Consider the following 16,399-nt stretch of genomic DNA (forward strand, 5'->3'; position numbering starts at 1 on the left):
ATCAGCTCTAATTGCCAGCCAGGCCTAAGGACCCTACCAACGCATGAATTTCGTTCACAGGACATCTAGTATCCTATATAATAAAAGGTTAATATACAAATTGACAGAACAGCGGGATGACTGGTCTCTATGACACACTCTGACAACCAGAAACAGACACTCAATGCTGGAGCAGCCCTCTGGTTGTCAGTACCCTCCCACAGTGGGGGGCAACACTCAGCCAGAAGCCAGAAGCCGGGCTCACGGATGGAGCATAACACTGATGGCGGGAGCATCTCCCTCCTCTGTGGCAGCACTAAGGGGAGCGGGCCTAGGCCAGCAGCTGGACATCCCCGAGGGCTCCTGAAATGTGAGACGGTACAGGCCTGGTTGAGGAACCCAAAGAGTGCACGAATTTCATGCACCAGGCCTCTAGTATACACATGAAAAAAAAAAAAAAAAGTAGAAATACAGAAGCCAAGAGACATAGGAAAACAGGCTCACAGTCCCTAATCACCTGCGAAACATGAATAAAACAACGAGGTACCATCGCACACCTGTCAGAATGGTTATCATCAATAAATCAATAAATGACAAGTGCTGGCGAGGATGTGGAAAAAAGGAACCCTCATGCACTGCTTGTGGGAATGCAGACTTGTGCAACCACTGTGGAAAACTATACAGTTTCCTCAAAAAATTAAAAATGGGACTCCCATTTGACCCAGTAATCCAATTTCTAGGAATATATCTCAAAAAATCAGAAACATCAATGAGAAAAGACATACAGTGGTGCCTCGCATAAAGAACGCCTCGCACAGCGAACGCTGCACACAACGAACTTCATTTCATGATTCATACAACGAACTTCGTTTCACACAACGAAGTCGCCCGAGCTTCCACGACCGCTTCGCCCGAGCTTCCACGATCGCTGCCGATGTATTGCATCCTCCGCGCAGGCACTGCAGGCAGTCGTTAGTCACTGCGCTTAACTTAAGCACGTATTGCGGCAATCGTTCTTCATTACGAATTAAATCACGCACGTATCACGGCAGTCGTCCTTTTAAGTTAAACTCAATATTTTTTTTATATCATGGCTTCTAAAAAAAGCAGGATACTCTTGTCCGTTATTTCCGGCAGATGTTGGAGAAAAGAGAAAAACAAACGACTTTGGACAGGTTTTTCATGAAACCATCGGCCAAAAAGCAGAAAATGGATGAAGATGTGCAAGATTCGGTAGACTCTACTTAGTCTGTCTTAAAATTAAAAAAATGTGTGTTTTTTTTTTTTAATTATGTTTTTAGATGTATCTAAATAAAAATAATAACAAAAAAATTATCTTTTTTTATGTCATCTTAGCATATTTTATGCTACAGAACGAATTATTTTTTTTAACATGTATTGTTATGGGAAAACGCGTTTCACATAACGAACTTTTCGCATAACAAACTTGCTCCTGGAACGAATTAAGTTCGTTGTGTGAGGCACCACTGTATATACCCCTATTTTCATAGCAGCACAATTTACAATAGCTAAGATTTGGGAATGGCCCAAGTGCCCCATCAGCAGATGAGTAGATTAGAAAACTATGGTACACCTATCCAATGGGATACTATGCTGCTGTAATAAAGAAGGAACTCTAACCATTTATAGCAGCATGGATGGACCTGGAGAGCATTAGGCTAAGGGAAATAAGTCAGTCAGAGAAAGATAAATATCACATGATCTCATTCATTTATGGAATATAATGGACAACATAAACTGGTGAACAAAAATAGAGCTAGAGAAAAAATATTTTAGAATACAATAGAAGTAATCCTGTTATTTGCAGATTTTTAATATTTCCTAGAACTTTTGTGATATTATACTATGTAAGTACAATTTTGGTAATACTATATTTAAAACTAGAGGCCCGGTGCACAAAATTCGTGCCCAGGGGGGAAGGGTGTCCCTCAGCCCAGCCTACACCCTCTCCAATCTGGGACCCTTTGAGGGATGTCAGACTACCCGTTTAGGCATGATCCCAGTGAAATCGGGCCTAAACGGGCAGTTGGACATGCCTCTCCAGAACTGCTCACCTTCCTGCCTTCCTGATTGCCCCTAATCACTTCTACCTGCCAACCTGATCTCCCCCTAACCACTCCCATGCCAGCCTGATTGATGTCTAACTACTCCCCTGCCAGTCTGTTTGCCCCCAACTCCCCTCCTCTGTCAACCTGGTCACCCCTAACTGCCCTCCCCTGCAGGCTTGACTGCCCCCAACTGCCCTACCTTGCAAGCCTGGTTCCTCCCAACTGCCCTCCCCTGCTTGCTTGATTACCCATAACTGCCCTCCCTTGCAGGCCTGGTCCCTTCCAACTGCCCTCCTCTGCTGGCCATCTTGTGGTGGCTATTGGGTGTCCACATGGGGGCAGGATCTTTGGCCACATGGGGGCAGTCATCCTGTGTGTTGGAGTGATGGTCAATTTGCATATTACTCTTTCATTAGACAGGATGGGGGTCCCTGGTTTGCCTTAAAGGGGGTCCCGGATCAAGATGGGGGTTCCCTTGAGGCGTGGGGCAGTCTGGGAGAGGGGCCTGTGGTGGTTTGCAGGCCAGCCACACATCCCGGCAACCCAAGCAGATGCCCTGGTATGTGGGATATATTTATCTTCCTCAATTAAAACTTTGTAGCCTACAGCAGAGCCAAGCCTCCTGCTAGCTCCATGGTGGCAGCCATTTCTGTTGGAATTTATGTATCTACTATAATTGAAACTTTGTAACCTGGAGTGAAGGCCTGGGCTGGCCAGGGCCACAGAAGCTTGGCTTCAACCATTGCCAGGGAAACCCAAGCCTCTCTCCTGAGCTCTGTGGCCGTTGTCATCTTGGTTGGGGTTGATTTGCATACTCGCTCTGATTGGCTAGTGGGTATGGCTTGTGGGCGTGGTTTGTGGGTATTGTGGAGTGAAGGTTAATTTGTATATCACTCTTTTAGTAGATTATTTTCTTGAAATATTAATGTTTATTACATGTACTATTATAATATTGAAAATCATTTAAAAATAATCCTATATAATAAAAGTGCAGTGATCAAAGGGCAAAATGACCAAAATGAATGATCAACCAGTTGCTATGACGCACACTGACCACCACAGGAAGTCACTTAACGCAGGAGCTGACCCTTGGTGGTCAGTGCACTCCCACAAGGAAAGCAACTGCTTGGCTGAGCAGAATGAGCGGCGTTACCATAGTGGGCAAATCCCCACAATCCACATCCCCCATCAGTGCACAGATACCCCGCACCAGGCCTCTAGTAATAATTAAAAAGAAATAAATTTACCACAGCTTTTATTATCCACTCATCTACTGATGGACACTTGGCTGTTTCCAGATCTTGGATATTGTAAACAACACTGTAATGAACATAGGGATGCATATATTCTTTCTGATTGATGTTTCAGGATTCTTAGGATATATTCCCAAAAGTGGGATGGTTGAGTCAAATACCAGTTCCATTTCTCATTTTTTGAGGAAACTTCATACTCTTTTCTACAGTGGCTGCACCAGTCTGAATTGCCACCAAGGATGCTAGTAACTAGGGTTCCCTTTTCTGTACAATCTCACCAGCACATGTTGTTTGCTGATTTATTGATGTTACCATTTTGTCAAGTGTAAGGTAATACCTCACTGTAGTTTTAATTTGCATCTCTCTGGTGATTAATGACTTTGAGAATATATTCATGTGTCTATTGGCCATTTGTATGACCTCTTAGAGAAGTCATTGCCTATTCAGGTCCATTGCCATTTTTTGATTAGACTATTTGTCTTCCTGGTGTTGAGTTGTATAAGCCCTTGATATATTTGGAAATTAACCAATTTTCAGATGTATCATTGGCAAATATGTTCTCCCATCCAGTGAGTTCCCTTTATTTTGTTGATGTTTTCAACAAAAAGAAAGCTGTGCAGAAGCTTTTTAGTTTGATGTAATTCAACTTCATTACCTTTATAAATACAAGATTTACACAAAACTCCATCAAAAATATTTTTAATACTTCTTACAAATATCATCATATATCTTATACCTATAAAACTTTCAAAAGAGCACTCTGTTAAAGGTAGGCCCTAGTGAATTGTTCATTTACTAGTTTAGCAAAATGTATGTAAATCTTTAAAGCTTTCTTTGTCCATAAAATATCTTGAAAAATTAGCAAGACACATACTTAGAAACTGAGCTTTTTAAACCATCATAATTTAGAAAGAATTTTGATATGCATATTCCTATAAAATTCAAGTCAGATAAATGATGGAAATAACACTAATTGAAAACAAATAAATACTACACAGAGCTGTTAAGACAAGAGTGTAATGACTAAGGAAAGTTGAGAAGTAGGACACAAGAGATGTGGGAAGGAATAAACAGTAATGCATTATATGGGTCCAATGTCTCTTTAAATTTTATCCAATGGGGAATATCGCTATTCTGCAAGAAAATGTTGGCAGGTCTAATGACTTATAGTTGATCCTTATCTCACAGAGACTTGATGCTACATTATTATAAACACAGCTTTAGTAGAGAAATTATTTGACTTAGTCCAAGAGCAACAGTCAATCTTCCCCCAAAGTACAGTTTGAGCCCTGGACTTGCAGGTAACCAGACCCCTTAGGTACAATTTTACAATGGCCTGGAGCCTGCTCTTTCCAGTGAGGTTCTCATTTGGATTCAGAAAACACCCCTTCCAAGGTAGACCCATCAACTGTCCACATGCAGTGTTCTAGTGTTCCTGGGTGCCAGTGCCTCTATCTTACAACTACAAGGACCATTTAAACCTGGGGGTCCCGTGGAAGCCCCACTCACCAGGCATGAGTGAAGAGCACATAATCTCCCCTGTGGAGAGCAGCTACAACATTTGGACAGGTTCAAGACTTGGACTAATGAGAGGGTATGGTCTTCTCGTGGCAAAGCTTTCCAAGCACAATTATAGCCAAAGGCTATGGTTTTAAGCTTGACCTTATGGTCCGAACATGTGGTCCCAAGTAGCTGAGTAATGCAGGCTGCTGGAGGTGCAGCAAGTGCTGCCAAAACAAAGCTTGATAGAGTTCTCAGATGCATATAATTATTATAAGTAGATTCAAAACTCACAAGAACATTGTGTAAACATATTGAAGTCGCCCTTGGTTTGCCTCATGGGATCTGACTCTAAAATAAAGACTTGGCTTACAGGCTGTGGCACTGTCTCTCCATCCAAGAACAATGTCCCACCTGGCCCCACCTATATTGTCTTGTCTGTTTTCTTGAATTCTTCCCTGTCCCCCTCCCCCCTCACCCTTTTTTAGACAAAGCCACAGAATCCTTGAAACAGTATTAGATGAATGAGTGTGGTCTGTCATCTATGTGAAGGAGAGGTTCATAGTGGCATGCCTATGACTTTTTTTTGTCAGTCTTGCTTCTCTACAATATTTACACTGGAGTTCTCAGTAATGCTAACAATTCTTTATCAGAAAATTAAATATTCTTAACAGAATCAAAAAGTAGTAGAGAATCACCGGATATCAACTAAACCTCTACTATCAGTCTATAGAACTTATTCAACTACATGAAATTTTCATCTAAAAGGGGAAGAGTTAAAAATCATAGATTAAAGACAGTTGACAAAAAGCAAAAAACAAAAACCCTGGGAAACCAATATAAGCTGCTGCTGCTGCTGCTGCTGCTGCTGGTGCTGCTGCTGCTGCTGCTGCTGCTGGTGCTGCTGCTGCTGCTTCTGCTTCTTCTTCTTCTTCTTCTTCTTCTTCTTCTTCTTCTTCTGCTTCTGCTTCTGCTTCTGCTTCTGCTTCTGCTTCTGCTTCTGCTTCTTCTTCTTTTTCTTCTTTTCTTTATTTTTAAATCCTTACCCAAGGATATTTTTCCAATGATTGTTTTTTCAGAGAGTGAAAGGGAGGGAGGGAGGGAGTAGAGGTGGGGAGAGAAACTGATTGAAACATCGATTGGTGGCCTCCCACACACACCACAACCAGGGCAGGACATTGAACCTGCAATCCAGGTTACGTGCCCTTGACTGAAAATCAAACATGTGACCTTTCTGTTCATAGGTCAATACTCTAACCATTGAGATTACTGGCCAGGCCTATCTGAGCTTCTTTATCTTCACTCAAGTCCTATAATTTTATCTATTTATTTTTTGTTAATTCCCCCTGCCCCCAAGATATTTTTTACTGCATTTTCTAGAGGTGAGGGGGGGGAGGGAGAAGTGAAAAAAAACATAAATGTGAGAGACACTTTGGTTGCCTCCCACAAATGAACCCTGACCAGGACTGGGATCAAACGTGCAAAAGAGATCCATGCATTTAACTGAGAATTGAACCCATGACCCTTCAGTGTGTGGACTAGCACTCTAACCACTGAACACAACAGCCAAAGATAGTTTTATTTTGTTTGAGTGGTTCCCTTCCCATATCAAAACAGCAGAATGAAGAGAAATCCCTGAAGTTAAGAATGATAAAATCCCTAAAGTTAAGAATGATAAAGTTGCCGAAACTGGTTTAGCTCAGTGGATAGAGTGTCGGCCTGTGAACTGAAAGGTCCCAGGTTCGATTCCAGTTAAGGGCATGTACCTTGGTTGGGGGCACATCCCCAATGGAGGTGTGTAAGAGGCAGCTGATCGATGTTTCTCTCTCATTGATGTTTCTAACTCTCTATCCCTCTCTCTTCCTCTCTGTAAAAAATCAATAAAATGTATTGGGGAAAAAAAGTGCTTGCCAAGGGGCTAGAGCATAGGAGAAATAGGAAGAGGTTGGTAAATGGACAAACTTTCACCTATAAGATGAATAAGGTCTCCAAGGATATAATGTAAAATATTGTTGACTATAGTTGATAACACTGTATTATATAATGGAGATCTGCTGAGAGAACTTAAATATTCTCTCTCTCTCTCTCACACATACACACACAACAACAACAACAAAAAATTTAGGTAATAGATGTGGAACTTGATAGTTGGAATTCTTTCACAATGTATCATATATTACATCACCAAGATGTACATTTTAAACATCTTAAGAATTTGTCAATTATGCCTTAATAAAGCTGAAAAAAAGTATTTAAAAAATGGATATACATGGCACATATAAAAAGGTTATATCTTAAATAGTTAAGATGCTTAAACTAGTAATACTGGAAGATGCAAACCTGCAGCTACTAAGGACTCCACATGTTTAAAATACACGTGATTCTTAAACCTCAGTAAGTAACACCTCATTTATAATGTACTATACTCTTTTTTTTTTTTTTACAAATATAAATAGATCTGTTTTATCACAAGATAAAGGCCTGATGTCTAATGAGGGCTCTAGGAGATGAACTGTTAAAAAACTCTACAGGGGGTGGGGAGCACGGGTAGCAGAGTAGATGGATTTACTTACAGTATCTCCCAGAACCAAACTGGAAGTTATAGATAAATTGGGGAACAATCTCCCTGAATTACAACTGCAGATGATCAGAAGAGGAGACTATTTACCAAGGATTGCAGAAGCTACTTCAAGACTGATAGAAAGAGCAAAGTCACAAAAGAGGCTGGCCCTGTTCCCACAGGCAGCAGGTTACCAGAAGGATCTCTAACTGTGGGAGGTTCCCCCTGAGAGGCATGAGGCAAAGACCCCAGACCATTCTTCCCAAGCAGGCACACCAGAGCCAGGAACCAGTGTCCATATTGCCTCCAGCTATGAAAGGCAGCAGGGGTTCTGTCCACCAAGAAGAGGTGGCGCCTGCTAGAGTCAAAGCCACCCATTTAAAGATCCAATGCACAAAATTTTTGTTTGCAACCACTCACCCTGGGCTTCAGCAGAGGGAGGGGAGTGAGGACTGAAGCCACTTGAAGAGAATCTGAAGTGGTTGGCTTTGGGGAGAGAGGTGGTGGAGCAGCCACCAATATCACTGTGCTATGTTTCCTCCAAAACTGTGGCAGCCCTTTTAATTGGGAGGAACAATACCCTCTGAGCAGCATCAGCCTAAGGAAAAGCATCTACCCCCACCCTTTGGAATCCTGCATGTTAAGCCCCACAGCTCAGCAGCATAGGCTGGGGGTTAGAAAGCTGGATAGTTTTAAGGGACACAGTGAATGGCTTAGGGGCAAGGCCATTCCCTCCATTTCCATGGGAGATACAAAACAAGCACCACTCCCCTCACACAGCTTCTAGCAAACCTAGTCTCTGGGCTTCCTAGGCTCCAATAGCCTGACTACTAAGGGTTCTGCTTTGCTACAGTCAGGGAAAAATATAGGTCAAACTCAGGTATGTGGCGGGGGTTGGGGTGGGGGGGGGGGGGTGTTGGAGTGCAGAGAAACACACGCATAATCATTCCTGAAATCAGAACGGCACCCTACCTCATAAGAAATCCAGTGGCCACATCCTACCAGTTCACCAGAGGCTCTTTCAGTGATTTTTTTCAGTGTCCAAGCTTGACAGTCAGGTAACATCTACAGGCAGGCAGAGATGGATCATGGGGAGCCTTGGGATATTTCCTGACTCTCTTCTGGGGGACTGCATGCGCAGTGAAGCAAGCTACGGATGGCACAGGCTCCGGCATGGAGAGAAGAGGGCCTGCCAGCCACAGTGCACCGGCAGTCCCCCTTCTCTGCACTTGAGCTGCAGAGGAAGCACCTTTTCTAACCGCTCATTGGCTAAGCTCCCAGTATGCCACTCACAGTGTTCTTGGTAACTTGGGTAATAAGAATCCAAGAAGGTGATATAGAGTTTTTCCACTTCACTCCTGGAGGAAAAAATGAAAGTCTGCTGCTGGAGGGGCTAAGAAATGTCATATCCTGTCCTAGCTTGTTTGGCTCAGTGGATAGAGCCTTGGCCTGCAGACCACAGGGTCCATGTTCAATTATGGTCCAAGGCATGTACCTCGGTTGCAAGCCAGGGCCCAGGTCAGGGCTCATGCAGGAAGCAACCAATCAAAGTGTTCCTCTCACATTGATGTTTCTCTCTGTCTTTCCCTCTCTCTTCCACGCTCTCTAAAAATCAATGAAAAAATATCCTCAGGTGAGGATGGAAGGAAGGAAAAAAGAAAGGAAGGAAGGAAGGAAGGAAGGAAGGAAGGAAGGAAGGAAGGAAGGAAGGAAGAAAGGAAGGAAGGTCATATCCTATGAAAGAGACATCTTGAAAATGCCTAAAGAAATTTGTCATTTTTTTCATGGTGAAGGGACTGGAGTCTGTGTTGATGAAAACACCATGGCAGCTGCAGCGGCCAGCAGTGACAGCAGCAGCGGGGTGATGGAGGCAGCGCCTTCCCCTGATCAACCCCGTCACCTCCTGCAGAGGGAGGCCAGACTGTAGCTTAGGATGGGGAATAGGCCCAAGCTGTCAGTAAGACATCCCCTGAGGGCTTCAGGACTGTGACAGGGGTCAGGCCCTGAGGGAACCCTCCCCCAAGTGTAGGAATTTCATGCATCAGGCCTCTAGTCAATAGATAAAGAAAAAGCATTTTATAAAACCTAGCACCTATTTATGATAAAAACTGAGCAAAGTGGGAATAGAGAGATCATAGTTCAACATATAAAGGCCATATATGAAAAACCTACAGTCAACATCATACTCAATGGGCAAAAACTAAAAGCACTTCCCTTAAAGTCAGAAACAACATAGGAATATCTGCTTTCACCACTCTTGTTCAATATAGTACTGGAAGTCCTAGCCACGGTGATAAAATAAGAGAAAAAGTAAAAAATATCCAAATTAGAGAGGATTAACTTGCTTTTCACACATGACATGATATTGTACATAGGAAACCCTAAAGACTCCACCAAAATACTACTATATATAATGAAGTAAATTCGACAAGATAGTAGGATATAAAATTAATAACCAGGAATCAGTGGCATTTTATACACCAATAATGAACTATCAGCCAGAGATACTAATACAATAATGCCATTACTATTGCAGCAACAACAAAGAAATAAGGTATTTAGGAATAAACTTAACCAAGGGGGTAAAAGACCTATACTCAGAAAACTATAGGACATTGAAGAAAGAAACAGAAAAGTGGAAGCTTATACCATTTTCATGAATTGAAAGAATTTAACATAATTAAAATGTCTACATTACCCAAAGCAATCTATAGATTCAACACAATTCCTATTAAAATACCAACTGCATATTTCACAGATCTAGAACAAATAACCCAGATATTTATATAGTACTAAGAAAAGACACTGAATAGCATCAGCAATCTTGAGGAAGAAAACAAAGTTGGAGGGATCACAATATAGAATAACAAACTAAGAATTCATTATACTCAAAATAGCCTGGCACTGGCACAAGAGCAGTGATACAGATCAGTAGAAAATAACAGAGAACCCAGAAATCAACCCACATCTTTATGGTGAATTAATATTCTACAAAGGAGACAAGAGCATAAAATGGAGTAAGCAAAGTCTTTTTTAATAAGTAGAGTTTCAAAAACTGGAAAGGTACATGCAAAAAAAATAAAATAAACCTAGACCACCAAATAACAATATACATAAGAATAAACTAAAAATGAATAAGAGACTCAAATGTAAGTCACAAAACAATAAAAATACCAGAAGACATGGGCAGTAAAATCTAATACATCTCTCATAGCAACACTTTTGCTGATATATCTCTTCAGGCAAAGAGAACAAAAGAAAAAATAAACAAATGAACTACATCAAACTAAAAACCTTCTGTACAGTAAAAGAAAATGTCAACAAAATGAAAAGGAAACCTGCTATATGGGAGAACATATTCAATAATGATACATCTAATAAGGATGAATCACCAAAATATATTAAGAACTTATGCAACTCACACCAAGAATACAAACAATATAATTTTAAAAGTGGGCAAAAAACCTAAATAGACATTTTTCTAAAGAAGATGTACAGATGGCCAATAGATATGTGGGAAAAAAATGCTTAAATGTCACTAACCAGACATAATCAGAGATGCAAATTAAAACTAGATTGAGGAATCACCTGACACTTATCAGAATAGCAACCATCAATAAGTCAACAAACAACAAGTGCTAGTGAAAATGTTCAAAAAAGGGAACTGTAGAACACTGCTGCTATGAATGCAGACTAATGTAGCAACTGTAGAAAAGAGTATGGAATTTCCTCAAAAAATAAAAAAATGGAACTGGCATTTGACTCAGCAATCCCACTTCTGGAATATAGTCTAAGAATCTTGAAACATTAATCAGAAAGAATATATGTACCCCTATGTTCATTACAGTGTTATTTATAATATTATAGCTAAGATCTGAAAACAGCCCAAGGGCCCATCAGTAGATATATAAGTGGATAAAAAGAGCTGTGGTACATTTAAACAATGGAATACAATGTGGCTTTAAAAAGGAAGGAACTCTTACCTTTTGTGACCGCATGGGTGGACATAGAGAATATAATGCTAAATAAAATAAACCAGTTAGAAAAAGATAAATACCACATGATCTCACTTATATGTGAAATCTAGTGAACAAAATAAACTGATGAACAAACTAGAACCAGAGGCAGGGATACATGGAAGAAATTGACAGATGTCAGAGCAGAGGGTAATGTGGAGTACTGGATAACAGAAGGTGAAAGAATAGCCACAGAACACTTATACAAAGCCCAGAGATCCAGACAACAGAGTAGTGAAGCCGGAGCTTGGTGGAGGTGGGTAAAGGTGGTGAGAGAAGATGGGGAGCATGTATAATAGTGTCAAGAAGGAAGAAAGGAAGGATGGGAAGGAGAGGGGGAGGGGGAGGGGGAGGGGGAGGGGAGGGGGAGGGGGAGGGGGAGGGGAGGGGGAGAGGGAGAGCACTAGAAGACTAGAAGGGCAATGGTGGAAGAGGGGAAAGAGATGAAAGATCCTAAAATTGAGCTTTACCATTAGTGTGAGTGGTGAGGAAGTTCCTTAGACATTTGGGATAGGCCATGTGCTTCTACCAGAGAACTCTAAACTGAAATCAGAAGCATTAATCCACCTACCAGTATCCCATTTCCCATGTACTATTAGTTCTCATATATATAGCTCCTTCTTGCACCTAAAGGGGTCAAGCAGAGTTTGAAACTTATTGGATCTTACTTATGTCTTGACATCCTCTTCAGATTCATCTTGTTTGCGACTCCCTGCACTTCCTGGACCTGTATGTCTATTTCCCTCAGCAGTTTAGGGAAGTTTTCCATCATTATTTTTTCAAATAGGTTTTCAATTTCTTGCTCTTTCCCATCCCCTTCCAAATTCTTCTTGCAAATGCTTGAAGTTGTCCCAGAAGTTCCTTACATTATTCTCATTTTTTGAGGATTCTTTTTTCTATTTGCTGTTCTGATTGGGTGTTTTTTGCTTCCTTATATTACCTATTAAAGGCCCTATGCATGAAAATTCGTGCAAGAGGTCTTCCTTCCCCCAGCTTCCCACACTGGCTTAGCTCTGGCACCTGGGCTGGCTTCCCTCAAGCCGTCCACAGGCATCCAGGATGGAGACGGCTTCATCAGGAAGGAGGTCCAGAATTACGTACAAAAGGATGTCAGGTCTAATTAGCATATTACCCTTTTATTATTATAGATTGCTGTTTTGATTCTTGGCTTCATCTACTCTACTGTTGATTCCCTGAAAAATAATCTTTGTTTCCTTTACTGAATCTTATTTCTGACTGTTTCTATTTTATGGTTTCATGTCCTTTATTATGCTGCTGAAATTCTCTCTAAGTTCATCTACTGTTCCACTAAGTTCAAGAAGCATCCTTTAACCAGTTTTTTTTAATTCTGAATCCAGGAGATTGCTTGTCTCCATTTCATTTTAATTTTTTTTTTCCTGGCGTTTTGTTCTGTTCTTTCACTTGGGACATATTTCTTTATCTCCTCATTTTGGCTGCCTCCCTGTGTTTGTTTCTGTGTATTAGGTAGAGCTATTTGTTAGCCAGGTTCGTTAGAGACAAAGAGAGAGTCTTAAAAAGCAGCAAGAGAAAAGCAGTTGGTTACCTACAAACGAGTTCCCAAAAAACTATCAACTAACTTCTCAATGGAGACTTTGCAGGTTAGAAGGTATTATCAAGAAATATTCAAAGTGATGAAAAGCAAGAACCTACAACAAAAATTACTCTACCTAGCAAGACTATCACTTAGAATTGAAGGACATATATGTAGCTTTCCACACACAAAAAACTAGTATTACATGAAATTTGAAAGTGTCTTCTTCAAGAATAAGGAACAAAATAAGATAGAAAATATGAATAAAATGACAATAAATACATATCTATCAACAATTGAATAAAAAAACAAAATAAATGAACAAGCAGGATAGGAACAGACTCAGATACAGAAAACATTTTGATGGTTGCCAGATGAGAGTGGAGGATGGTGGGTTGGTGGATAAAAAAGGTGAAGGGATTAAGAAGTACAAATTTCCTGGTTTGGCTTAGTAGATAGTCAGCCTGTGGACTGGAGTCCTGGGTTCAATTCTGGTTCAATTCCTGTCTCCTGAATACCCCCTTACATATGTCCAGTAGGGGATATTCAGGAGACATCCGATCAATGGTTCTCTCTCATCATTGATGTTTCTATCTCTCTCTCCCTTCCTCTCCAAAATCAACAAAAATACATATTTAAAAAATATATATAAATTGGTAGTAACAGAATAGTCCTAGGGGTGTAAAGTACAGCTTAGGGAATATAGTCAATAATGTTCTAATAACTATGGAGGGAGTCAGATGGGTAAAATATTTATCAGGATGATGACTTAGTAAGTAATATGTCCAATTACACCTGAAATTAATATAATATTGTACATCAACTATAATTTAAAAAAATTATAATGATTAAAAAAAGAAGTGTTGGATCTTTTGGTCAAAATCCTATCTCCTAGCTTCCAATCCCTCATTATCATCCTTAAGACTGAATTTATTTTATGCTTTCTTATTGGAGACATTAAACTCATTTACAATCTTACCACACATATGTGAACGCGTGCACAGACATACAGACACACAGACACACACACACACACACACACACACACACACCCCAACCAAAGGTCCAGTGGATGAAATTCGTGCACAGGGTGGGGGTGTCTGTCCCTCAGCCTAACCTACACCCTCTTCAATCTGGGACCCCTTGAGGGATGTCCGATGGACAGTCGGACATCTCTCTCACAATCTAGGACTGCTGGCTACCAACTGCTCTCCTGCCTGCCTTCCTGATTACCTCTAATCACTTCTGCCTACTAGCCTGATTACCCACTAACCACTCCCATGCCAGCCTGATTGATGCTTAACTGCTCCCCTGCCAGCCTGTTTGCCCCCAACTGCCCTCCCTTGCAGGCTTGATCCCTCACAACTGCCCTCCATTGCAGGCCTGGTGCCTCCCAACTGGCCTCCCCTGCTTGCTTAATTGTCCACAACTGCCCTCCCTTGCAGGTCTGGTCCCTCCCAACTGCCCTCTCCTGCTGGCCATCTTGTGGTGGCCATCTTGTGTCCACACGGGGACAGGATCTTTGACCACATAGTGGCAGCCATCTTGTGTGTTGGAGTGATGGTCAATCTACTCTTTTATTAGATAAGATACTAGAGACCCAGTGTACAAATTCATGCATGGGTGGGTTTTGGCCAGCCTGCTCCAGATTAGGGTGGGAAGGGGGGCCTAATTGGGGGCCGGGCTATCTGGAGGGAGGGGTCGCGGGTGGTTGGCAGGCTTGACCCACCCTGACCAAGGAATGGTTTGGGGGAAGAGCCTCCCCCCTATTGGGCCAGTTGGCCACCCTGAGTGCGTGTCATAGCGTCTGGCCATCCCCATCATTCCAGTGTTCTGGTCGCTTGGCTTTTATATACACAGATATATATTCAAATTGGAAAAAAATATTAAGACTTATAGTAGAAATCAGACTGACAAAAATAAGACAGAGCTTGGCTGCCATGGCTCAGTGATTGAGCACTGACCTATGAATAAGAAAGTCATGGTGGTTCCATTGCTGACCAAGGCACATGCCCAGATTTGCAGGCTTGATCCCCAATGTGGGGTGTACAGGAGGCAATTGATCAATGATGCTCTCTCATTGATAGTTCTATCTCTTTCTTTCTTCCTCATCCTCTCTGAAATCAATACAAATATATTTTTAAAAATTAAGAATTATATTAAAAATGGCAAAATCTTAACACAGAAATGTCCAATTATTTGCCCTAAATCATACAATTAAGTCCACTGTTAACTAGTGAACCAACATTTATTTTCTATCCTCTCAAACACAACAATCCCACATAACTTGCCACTAGTACTTTCACTGAATAAATGCAAACTATCCTATGCCTGTCATGCTTTCACATTCCTCTTGCTATTATTGAGAGATCTTGTTCTGACCAATAATATCTGAGAAAAGATCTACTAGAGCTACTTCAAGAAAAAGTCTCCATACTTTTAAGGATACACAAAAAGACACAGCATCTTCCTGCCTTTAGAAATTACTTTTATTTTTCATTGTAAATAATTATTGTTTCAATACTATAATAGAAATAAGGCTATTTGCAATTATAAAGGAAATCAATGTTATACAACAGAAGAGCAAACCCAGGTTCCTTACACCTTGGTGACATACACTATTGTGTTACTGACTCAACCTTTCATGGACTTTGTATATTATGAGAAAATAAATTTTTATGTTTAAGCCAAAATCAATTTTCATTTTCTGTTACTTACAGCTAAAGGCATCCTGAGTCAATATATGCCTAAATATGATCTTTTACACAAACACCTCAAAAAAATGTGAAATAGAAGATCTGGAAAAACAAACAAAAGAAATGACAATGCCAAGAGCAATGAAGCTCTATGAGGAACTCATCTGCAAAAGCAGAGATGACTCATCACAGTATTTATAATGGGCTCAAAAGTAGTAAGTAGTGGTTTAGAGCTCAGGCTCTGGGTTCAATCTTGAACTTTGCTAGATTTGTCTGTGTAACCTTGGTAAAGTAATATAACTTCTCTATGGTTTTATTTATCATGAGATTAATCCTACCTAATAAAAGAGTAATATGCAAATTAACCCTCACTCTGCTATACCCACAAGCCATGCTCACCAGCCAATCATAGTGAGTATGCAAATTAACCCCAACCACAGGGAGCATGACAGAGACTTGGGTTTCCCTCGCAATAGAGGAAGCCAAGCTTAAGCAGCCCTGGCCAGCCTAGGCCTCTACTCCAGGCTACAAAGTCTCAATTATAGAAGATAAACAAATCCAAACAGATATGGCTGCATCAGAGCAAGCAGGAGACTTGGCTCTACTGCGGACTACAAACTTTTAATTGTAGAAGGTAAATAAATTCTAGCCAAAACCAGTTTGGCTCAGTGGATAGAGTGTCAGCCTGTGGACTAAAAGGTCCTGGGTTCGATTCCAGTCAAGGGCATGTACCTTGGTTGCGAGCACATCCCCAGTAGAGGGTGTGCAAGAGGC

At 41.0% G+C, this 16,399-nt stretch overlaps 1 protein-coding gene across 8 annotated transcripts in view; it reads right to left on the reverse strand.

Moving 5' to 3' along the window:
• Nucleotides 1–16,399, reverse strand: part of EXOC2 (exocyst complex component 2) — a 250,127-nt gene that overhangs the window by 156,647 nt on the left and 77,081 nt on the right. The gene's annotated exons all lie outside the window — the stretch shown is intronic.

The sequence above is a fragment of the Pipistrellus kuhlii genome, unplaced genomic scaffold, assembly GCF_014108245.1.
Source record: "Pipistrellus kuhlii isolate mPipKuh1 unplaced genomic scaffold, mPipKuh1.p scaffold_m20_p_2, whole genome shotgun sequence".
Classification (NCBI taxonomy): Eukaryota; Metazoa; Chordata; class Mammalia; order Chiroptera; family Vespertilionidae; genus Pipistrellus; species Pipistrellus kuhlii.